We start from the raw sequence: 10348 nt of genomic DNA on the forward strand, positions 1-10348 counted from the left end.
AAACTTAAGGACCTTGCAAAGAAAATACAAGTTTGAAAAGATTTGTAGATGATAGAATAATTTTTCCTGTTCATTACAACACTTATCAAAATTCAGATTACTTTTAATGCAAGTATGTCATTACTTTTGGATTTGTGAGCATGTGCAAATTGAATAATGGGAGAAAAGAAATGTGTGTGCACTTAACTGTAGCTGTAATAGGGCCAAATGCGATGTCATATTTGTTAACCGAAAGCCAAAAGACTAAGTTGTTTGTATTTTGCCAGCTGGTAAATCTCTTGCTTGCCCTCATGGGCAGTCTTGCCAATGCTGCATTAACCCATAACCATAAGTATTGGTTCTATAACAGTCTTATTTTCTCTGCAAGCTGTGGAAGAACTAAGGCCAACATGTCTAACAGTCTCGGCTAACAGAATAAAAAGACAGATAAGCCTCTGGGGTCCATAGATGGAACAGAGGGGCCAAGGTCTCTCTGATTTGCTCTTTGTGCAGAAGGAAACATTCATGGGGAAATCTCCAGCATAGGATGATCCTTCCTGGAGTTCTGAACTCTCAAAAACCCACATGGGAAAAGCAGGCACAGAGGACGCACTGAGAGAAGGAACTCCCTTCCAGCTCACAGTCTCTCTCTGCAGGGAAGATTTGCCTGCCCAGAAGGAAGAAAATGATCAAACTTTCAGAGGTCTTCTAGGCTGGTAATTATTGATTACAATCCAAATTCAGTAAATAGGTATTTTCACAGGCCATGTGAAGGTGCAACTCTACACAGCGTAACAGCTTAAAATGAGCCTTCATGTTGCTGCCCTATATTTTTGCTCTAAAAAGTTATATTTTTCTCAAGAAAACATGATCTTAGTGGCAGAATAATTTTATATTATTTTATATTTGTGACTGCATTGCTATTACTATTTTAACTTTAGGCCTGTTGGTGCATAGCAATCTGTGAGGCAATGGGCTGGAATGTTGCTGTACATGCATGTGTGTGTGTACGTGTGTGTGTACGTATGTGTGTGTGTGTATATGTAGGGAGGGAGAAGATTAGAATAGCAAGAGGAGGATGAGTACAATGTGATGCTACTGGAAAGGCCTTTAACAAATTTAAATTTTTAAACATTTTTAAAATAAAATAAATTTCTTTTTTTTGAGATCGAGTTTTGCTCTGTCACCCAGGCTGGAGTGCGGTGGCGCGATCTCGGCTCACTGCAAGCTCCGCCTCCCGGGTTCACGCCATTCTCCTGCCTCAGCCTCCTGAGTAGCTGGGACTACAGGCACCCGCCACCACGCCTGGCTAATTTTTAGTAGAGATGGGTTTTCACCGTGTTAGCCAGGATGGTCTCGATCTCCTGACCTTGTTATCCGCCCACCTCGGCCTCCCAAAGTGCTGGGATTACAGGCATGAGCCACCGTGCCTGGCCAAAATAGAATAAAGATTTAAAAATTTAAAAACATTAAAACAAAAATTTTAAAAAATTAAAAAGTACAAATAATAAAAAATTAAAAATAGCTTTAAAATAGGCCTGGTGGTGGTGGTTTCCAGCACTTTGGGAGGCTGAGGCAGGCAGATTGCTTGAGCCATAGAGTTTGAGACCAGCCTGGCCAACATGGCAAAACCCTGTCTTTACTAAAAATACAAAAATTAGCCGGGTATGGCAGCACACGACTGTAATCCCAGCTACTCAGGAAGCTGAGGCAGGAGGATCACCTGAACTCAGGCAGGTCGAGGGTGGAGTGAGCCGAGATCATGTCACTTCACTCCAGTCTGGGTGACAGTGAGACCCTGTCTCAAAAAAAAAAAAAAAAAATTAAAACAATTTTAAAAATTAAAGAGTAATCTAATGAGACATTCTTACAGGCTTATAATGGTGAGATTATTCCACAATTTTGGGTCACTGCACTCCAGCCTAGGAGACAGAGTGAGACCTTATTTCAATTAAAAGAAAAGAAAAAGCAAAAAACCCAGAGGCTGGACGTGGTGGCTCGTGCCTGTAATCCCAGCACTTTGGGAGGCTGAGGCGGGTGGATCACCTGAGGTCAGGAATTCGAGACCAGTCTGGCCAACATGGTTTACCTTCATGGCCTCAGGCACATTTCTTTTTTCTTTTTGCTTTTTTTTTTTGAGACAGAGTCTCACACTATTGCTCAGGCTGAAGTGCAGTGGCAGAATGGGCTCACTGCAACTTCTACCTCCTAGGTTCAAGCGATTCTCTTGCCTCAGCCTCCCGAGAAGCGAAATTACAGGCATGCGCCACCATGCCCAGCTAATTTTTGTATTTTTAGTAGAGACAGGGTTTCGCCATGTTGGTCAAGCTGGTTTGAACTCCTGACCTCAGGTGATCCACCTGCCTCAGCCTCCTAAAGTGCTGGGATTACTGGCGTGAGCCACCGCACCCAGCCTCCTCGGGCAAATTTCTGAGTCGGCTTCGTTGTCTGTAAAATGGGAATAAAAACAGTACCTACTTCACAGGGTTGTTGTGATGATTACTCAAAATAAAATATTTGTGAAAGATCATCACGATAGTAGCACAACTAACTCATCACAATGCCTGGCATGTAAATGTTAGTTGTTAAAATAAATAGGTCTTTGGGAAGGTTAAATGGGATGTACAGAATAAACACATCTATGGCAGTGCCAGGTACATGTGTAGAAATAGAATGTATGATCTCTTTGGAGCAGAAGATTTTGGGGTTTTCTTTTTTTGAGTCAGAGTCTCACTCTGTTGTCCAGGCTGGAATGCAGTGGCCCAATCACGGCAGCTCACTGCAGCCTCCAACTCCTGGGCTCAGGTAATCCTTCTGCCTCAGCCTCGCAAGTAGCTGGATCCTTGGCCTCGCAAAGAGCTGAGATTACAGGCATGAGACACCACTCCCAGCCAGAGCAGTGGTTTTCAATGGCTGCTCATTAGAATCACTTGGGGAGCATAACAGCATCTTGATGCCCAGGCCCCACTCCAGGCCAATTACATCAGAATCTCTTGGGGCAGAGCCCAGGCAGCGGTACTTTTTGAAGATCCCCAGGTAGGGTAGGCAGAATGATGACCTTTGGAAGAAGGCCCCAGCCAACTCCCTGGAACAGGGAGTACAATATGTACAATATGTACATGGTAAGTTACATGGCAGAGGAGACTCCAGATAGTAGATGAAATTAAGGCTCCTCATCATCTGACCTTAAAAGAGATAGGATATCCTGAGTTATCAAGGTGGGCCCTTAAATGTGGAAGATGGAGGCAGAAGAGTCAGTTTCACAGAGATGGAACCAGCTCTTGCTGCCTTTGAAGATAGAGGGAAGGGGCCAGGAGCTAGAGACTCTTGTCTCTAAAAATTAATAAATTAAAAAAAATAAATTTACATTGTTTTAAGCCACCAAAGTTGGGGTAATTTTTACGGCAGCAGTGGGCAACGCAGCCACGTTTATGAACCACTGCAGGAGGGGTTCTGCTGCCTCTTGGCCATCATTTGCCAAAATCTTTTCTCCGCTCCTTCCTGAGAGGCAAAGGCTAGTCCCAGCTGTTTCCAGTCTTCTTGATCAGAATTTTTCCCTTTACTTATGAGATTCACCCTGCTTTAGTTGTATTTGTGTCTTTTTTTTTTTTAAGAGACAGGATCTCCCTCTGTTGTTCAGGCTGGAGTGCAGTGGCACAATCATACTTCACTGTAACCTCAAACTCCTGGGCTCCAGTGAACCTCCCATCTCAGTCTCCCAGTAGCTGGGACTACAGGTGTGTGCCACCACACTGGGCTAATGTTTAAATTTTGTTTTTCAACTGGTCTTCTGACACAGGAGAATTTTTTTATCTTTTGTAGAGATGGGGTCTTCCTATGTGGCCCAGGCTGGTCCCCCCGCCTCCTTTTTTTTGAGGCAGGGTCTCTCTCTGTCCCCCAGACTGGTTTGCAATGGTGTGATCACAGCTCACTGCAGACACAAACTCCTGGGATCAAGTGATCCTCCCACCTCAGCCTCTCAACTCACTAGGATTACAAGTGCGTGCCACCATGCCCGGTTAATTTTTAAATATTTTGTAGAGATGGTGGTGGGGGAGGGGTCTCACTATGTTGCCCAGGCTGGTCTCGAACTCCTGGGCTTTGACCTCCCAAAGATGAGATTACAGGCATGAACCACCACACCCAGCCCTCAGGCTGGTCTTGAACTCCTGGCCTCAAGCCATCCTCTGTCCTTGGCCTTCCAATCCCCTGGGATTATAGGCATGAGCCACCATGCCCAGCCTTATTTTTGTCTTTATGATCAGATCCTTATTGTTCCTATGCAATTTAAAACTTAGAAAACCATAGTTTTAAGTAACAAAGTTTTATTACATTAGCCCAAGGATGCTAATGACAAGCTCAAAATTATTTGTCAGTTGGCTTAAAAATACATGAAAAGAGTTAAGCATTTATATCCTGTATAATAAAAAAGGAAAAATAATAATAATACACATTTAATCAGACAGTTTTATGAAGGCCATAACTTGTTTGTTTGGATGAACTTGGGAGGCTGAGGGGGCTCAGGCCCCTCAGAGAAGGGGCAGAAAGTAGGGATGGAAGACCCTGGCAGTCATATCTGAGGGAAGGGAAGCCCCTAAAGGGGCCAGCACTAGCAAAGAAATAGCAGGAAGAGCCTTGGTTCCCTCTCACCTCTTCAGCCACTCTCCACTGACCAAGCCCACACCCCTTATTCTGTGGACATTTTCCCACTAAAATATTTTACTTGGCACTTTGGGAGGCTGAGGTGAGTGAGTCACTTGAGGTCAGGAGTTCAAGACCAGCTTGGCAAATATGGTGAAACCCCGTCCCTACTAAAAATACGAAAAATTAGCTGGGAGCGATGGTACATGCTTGTACTCCCAGCTACTGGGGAGGCTGAGGCAGGATAATTGCTTGAACCCGGGAGGTGGAGGTTGCAGTGAGCCGAAATCGCACCACTGCACTACAGCCTGGGCAACAGAACGAGACTCCGTCTCAAAAAAAAAAAGAAATATTTTCATATGTACCATCTGCACAATAGAACACTTTGCATTAATTAAAGAGAGAGGCAGCACTACCATGATGACATAAGAAAATGTGCTGGCTGTACAGGTAAATAGGAAAAAAACAAGTCGCAAAATAAAATGTACTCAGTGACCCCATTTTAACAAAGACAAATGTTAGTGTATGTCTAGAAAATAAAAATTTGGGAGAAAATGCATCAAATCTTGAAAGAAGTTATCTGTGGAGATGAGACTAGAGAACATTCTTATTTTACATATTTCATATTTCCTTAATGATTGACACTGTATGCCTTATTGCTTTCATAATCAGAAAAAATAATGGTATAATTAATGGTAAAAACTGCCAACCAAGGCTGGGCACAGTGGCTCATGCCTGTAATCCCAGCACTTTGGGAGGCCGAGGCAGGAGGATCACCTGAGGTCAGGAGTTTGAGACCAGCCTGACCAACATGGAGAAACCCCATCTCTATTAAAAACACAAAATTAGCCGGGTGTGGTGACGCATGCCTGTAATGACAGCTACTCAGGAGGCTGAGGCAGGTGAATTGCTTCAACCCAGGAGGCGGAGGTTGCACTGAGCCAAGATGGCACCATTGCACTCCAGCCTGGGCAACAAGAGCAAAACTGTCTCAAAAAAACAAACAAAAACAACAACAAAACAAACAAAACTGCCAACCAAGTCTTTTTTCTTCTTCTATTTTTTAATTGAAATAGAGACAGAGTCTTGCTATGTTGGCCAGGTTGGTCTTGAACTCTCGGCCTCAAGTAATCCTCCCACCTTGGGTTCCCAAAGTGCTAAGATTACTGGTAATCACGCCTGGCCTAATCCAGTCTTTCCCCCTACTTTTCCCTAGACATTTAGAATATAGTGATATATAGTGATAGGGTTATACAAAGTCAGTTATTTTACATTGTATCCCTAAATAAATGTCTGTAATCAAGACCGTCTTGTGCTGGGTGCAGTGGTACATGCCTGTAGTCCTAGATACTCAGGAAGCAGAAGGATCACTTAAGCCCGGGAGTTTGAGGTTATGGTGAGCTATGACCACCACTGCACTCCAGCTTGGGCAACAGAGTAAGACCTGTCTCTTTAAAAAAAATCTTCTCTCAGCAGATCAGCCATCAAAATTATTGTTAGCCTGATGAAATATAGGTGAGCATACAATGTTAGAAGCCACCCTGACCTCTGCAGGGACTTGAAGTCCTCATAAGCAAAAACAGTTCGAGCCTGCCATTGACAGTTTAAAGAGTGGGTCCTTTTGTCCCTCCTACATTTCTCTGTTTATTCATATCCTTCACATTTTTCTTTCTTTTGACCTATTTCATTCCTAAAATATTCTAACATCTGACTTCTCTCCCAATTACAATAGTAACAATACGTCATGGGTTTTCCAGTGTAGTTACTTTTTAGTATATATTTTTTCAATAATGGCTATTCATTAAATATATATGATTTGTTTTGGGGCCACTGAAAGACTTCATATGGGTAAGTTCATATCATATTGTGATGAAGTTTTTGGTTTTTGGTAAGGAAAACATGGATTTTGCACTGATTGCTCTGCGGAATTTCTCTCTTGATGATGGTTGATGACCTTCACATGGCCTCTTAGTCTTTTTTTTCAATTTACCTCCTTTGCAGCCTTTAAAACTGTGAATCAAGCCTTCCTGTTTCAAATCTCCTCCTTAGTTTTCATGAATCTACACTCTCCTTCCTCTGTAAATGCTTCTTTGGCCCTCCATATCCTTGGGTTCTGCATCTGTGAATTCAACCAACAGCAGATGGAAAATAGTCCAGAAAAGAAAAATATCTGGCTTTGTCTGTACCTATTAGGTACAGACTTTTTTTTGTTGTCATTATTGTCTAATCAATACAGTATAACAACTATTTATATAGCATTTACAATGTATTAGGTATTATACATAATCTGGAGAGGTTTTAAAGTGCACAGGAAGATATGTGGCAGGTTATATGCAAATACTACACCTTTTTTGTTGTTGTTGAAACGGAGTCTCGCTCTGTCACCCAGGCTGGAGTGCAGTGGCGCGATCTTGGCTCACTGCAACCTCCGCCTCCTGGGTTCATGCAACTCTCCCATCTCAGCCTCCTGAGTAGCTGGTACTACAGGCGCGTGCCACCACGCCCAGCTAATTTTTGTATTTTTAGTAGAGACGGGGTTTCACCATGTTGTCTGCCTTTTTTATTATAATCATCCTGGCTGGTGCAAAGTGGGATGTCATTGTGGTTTGGATTTACATTTCCCTGATAGCTAATGATTTGAGCTTCTTTTCATGTACTTACTGCCCAATTGTCCATTTCTTTTGGGAAGATGTACAGATCCTTTACTCTTTTTTTTTTTTTTTTTTTGAGACGGAGTCTCGCTCTGTCGCCCAGGCTGGAGTGCAGTGGCATGATCTCAGCTCACTGCAAGCTCCGCCTCCCGGGTTCACGCCATTCTCCTGCCTCAGCCTCCCTAGTAGCTGGGACTACAGGCGCCCACCACCACACCTGGTTAATTTTTTTTTTTTTTTTTTTGAGATGGAGTCTCACTCTGTCACCCAGGCTGGAGTGCAGTGGCGCGATCTTGGCTCACTGCAAGCTCTGCCTCCTGGGTTCACGCCATTCTCCTGCCTCAGTCTCCTGAGTAGCTGGGACTACAGGCACATGCCATCATACCCAGCTAATTTTTTTTTTTGTAGTTTTAGTAGAGACGGGGTTTCACCGTGTTAGCCAGGATGGTCTCGATCTCCTGACCTCGTGATCCGCCCGCCTCAGCCTCCCAAAGTGCTGGAATTACAGGCATGAGCCACCGCGCCCGGCCCCTTTACTCATTTTTAAAATTGGGTATTTGTATTATTTTTATTGGGTTGAAAGAATTCTCTACACATTCTGGATACATTTTATCAGATATATGATTTGCAAATATTTTTCCAATTCTGAGTTGTTATTCTAATCTGATGGTATCAATTGCAGCAAAAGTGTTTTTATATTTGGTGTTCATCTGTTTTTTCTTTTGTGACTTGTCACATCAACAAGGCTTTGTGTAACCCAAAGTCGTGAAGATTTACCCTTAGATTTTTCTCTAAGTTTTATAGTTTTAATTCTTATATTTAAGTGTTTGTTACATTTCGAGTTTAACTTTTGTATATCGCATAAAAGGAGGGGTCAATATTAACTTGTCCCAAAACCATTTGTTGAAGAGACTATTCTTTCCCATTTGAATTGTCTTGGCACTTTTGCCAAACATCAATTGACTATAAAACACAAGGGTTTATTTCTGGACTTTTATTTCGCTTATCTTTAGGCCTGTCTTATAATTGTAGTTTTGCCCTAAGTTTTGATATCCGAGTGTGTGAGTACTCCAAATATGTTATTTATCAAGATTATTTTGGCTACTCTGGGTCCACGTAAATTTTAAGATCAACTTGTCAATTTTTGCAAAAAGGTATCTGGGAGTGGGGGTTTTTGTTTTTTTGAATTTGTTGAATCTGCAGATTAACTTGGCAGGGGCAGTATTACAATCTTAAGACTTAATATCAAGTCCTCTGACTCCTAAAATAAAGCTTTGCATTTATTTTATTATTTTTTTTTTTTTAACTTAAGAACACTGAAACATGAAAAAAAAAGAAGACACGGTCTTGTTCTGCTGCGCATGCTGCAGTATAGTGGTGCAATCACAGCTCATTGTAGCCTCAAACTCCTGAGCTCAAGTGATCCTCCTGCCTCAGCCTCTCAAGTAGTTTATGAGGTGGATGCCACCACACCTGGCTAATTTTTAAAATTTTTTTGTAGAGATGGGGTCTCACTATATTGCCCAGGCTGGTTTTGAACTCCTGGCCTCAAGCACTCCTGCCTCAAGCTCCCAAAGCGCTGGGATTACAGGAGTGAGCCACAGCATTGGGCCAATGGGTTTTCTTATACACAATGAGTAGTTTTTTTTTTTTCAAGATTATTTTTCTTTCATTGTTTTCACTATAGTTTTGGTATGCATCTTTCTATGTTATCTTACAATTTGTTGATCTTCTTGGATTAATGTTTTCATCAAATATTTGATTTTCAGGCATCATTTCTTCCAATAATTTGCTGATTCTTTCTACTGTGAACACAATCTACTGTAGAGCTCCTCTAATGAATTTTTCATTACAGTTACTTTACTTTTGAACTCTAGAATTTCTATTTGGCTTATTTTATTTATTTTTTTATTATTTATTTTATTTTATTTTATTTATTTTATTTAATTTTTTTTTTTATTTTATTTGAGATGGAGTCTTGCTGTTGCCCAGGCTGGAGTGCAGTGGTGCAATCTCGGCTCACTGCAAGTTCCGCCTCCCCGGGTTCACGCCATTCTCCTTCCTCAGCCTCCCCAGTAGGTGGGACTACAGGCGCCCGCCACCACGCCCAGCTAATTTTTTGTATTTTTAGTAGAGACGGGGTTTCACCATGTTAGCCAGGATGGTCTCAATCTCCTGACCTCGTGATCCGCCCGCCTCAGCCTCCCAAAGTGCTGGGATTACAGGCATGAGCCACCGCGCCTGGCCGATTTGGCCCTTTTAAATTCCTTTCTTTGTTGATATTCTCTGTTTGATGGAATATTGTAAGCATACCTTCCTTATACTTCCAGCAGTTTCCTTTAGTTTTTTTGGAACACACTTATAATAATACTTTGAAGTTTTTATCTGCTTCCAACCTGTTGACCCTCTCAGTTTCCTTTGATTGCTTTTTTGCTCCTTGTATGGATTAGTTTCCTGTTCTTCTGTATGTCTTGTAATTTGTTGTTGAGGACTGGATATTTTAGATACTGTGTCACAGCAGCTCTGGATACTAATTTCCCTCCAACCCCTACCCCCTACCCTCCAGCTAATTTCCCTCCAGCCCCTACCCCCTACCCTCCAGCTAATTTCCCTCCAGCCCCTACCCCCTACCCTCCAGCACATTTCTTCTCGTTTAGTTTCTTGGCTGGATGATTTCAGTTAAGTCCACTTACTCTGAAGTATGCAGGCTCTGATGTCCCTCCTCAGAGTACAGTTTGGGTGTGTGCAGTCACCATGACTACTCCCTCTAGCCCCAAAGACAGTGGTTTTGATAGGGCTCTCTTTTACGTTTTCCTGGTCTTCTGGGAAACGTTCTAGTTAGTTAGAACCTCTTTTGTTATCACATCCTACTATTAGCACCCACTAATTTACTAGCTAACCACTCATTTTTTTTCCTTTTTTTTTTTTTTTTTTTTACTTTAGGTTTTATGGTACATGTGCCCAATGTGCAAGTAAGTTACATATGTATACATGTGCCATGCTGGTGCGCTGCACCCACCAACTCGTCATCTAGCATTAGGTATATCTCCCAGTGCTATCCCTCCCCTCTCCCCCCA

The sequence above is a fragment of the Pongo pygmaeus genome, chromosome 12, assembly GCF_028885625.2.
Source record: "Pongo pygmaeus isolate AG05252 chromosome 12, NHGRI_mPonPyg2-v2.0_pri, whole genome shotgun sequence".
NCBI classification, from domain to species: Eukaryota; Metazoa; Chordata; class Mammalia; order Primates; family Hominidae; genus Pongo; species Pongo pygmaeus.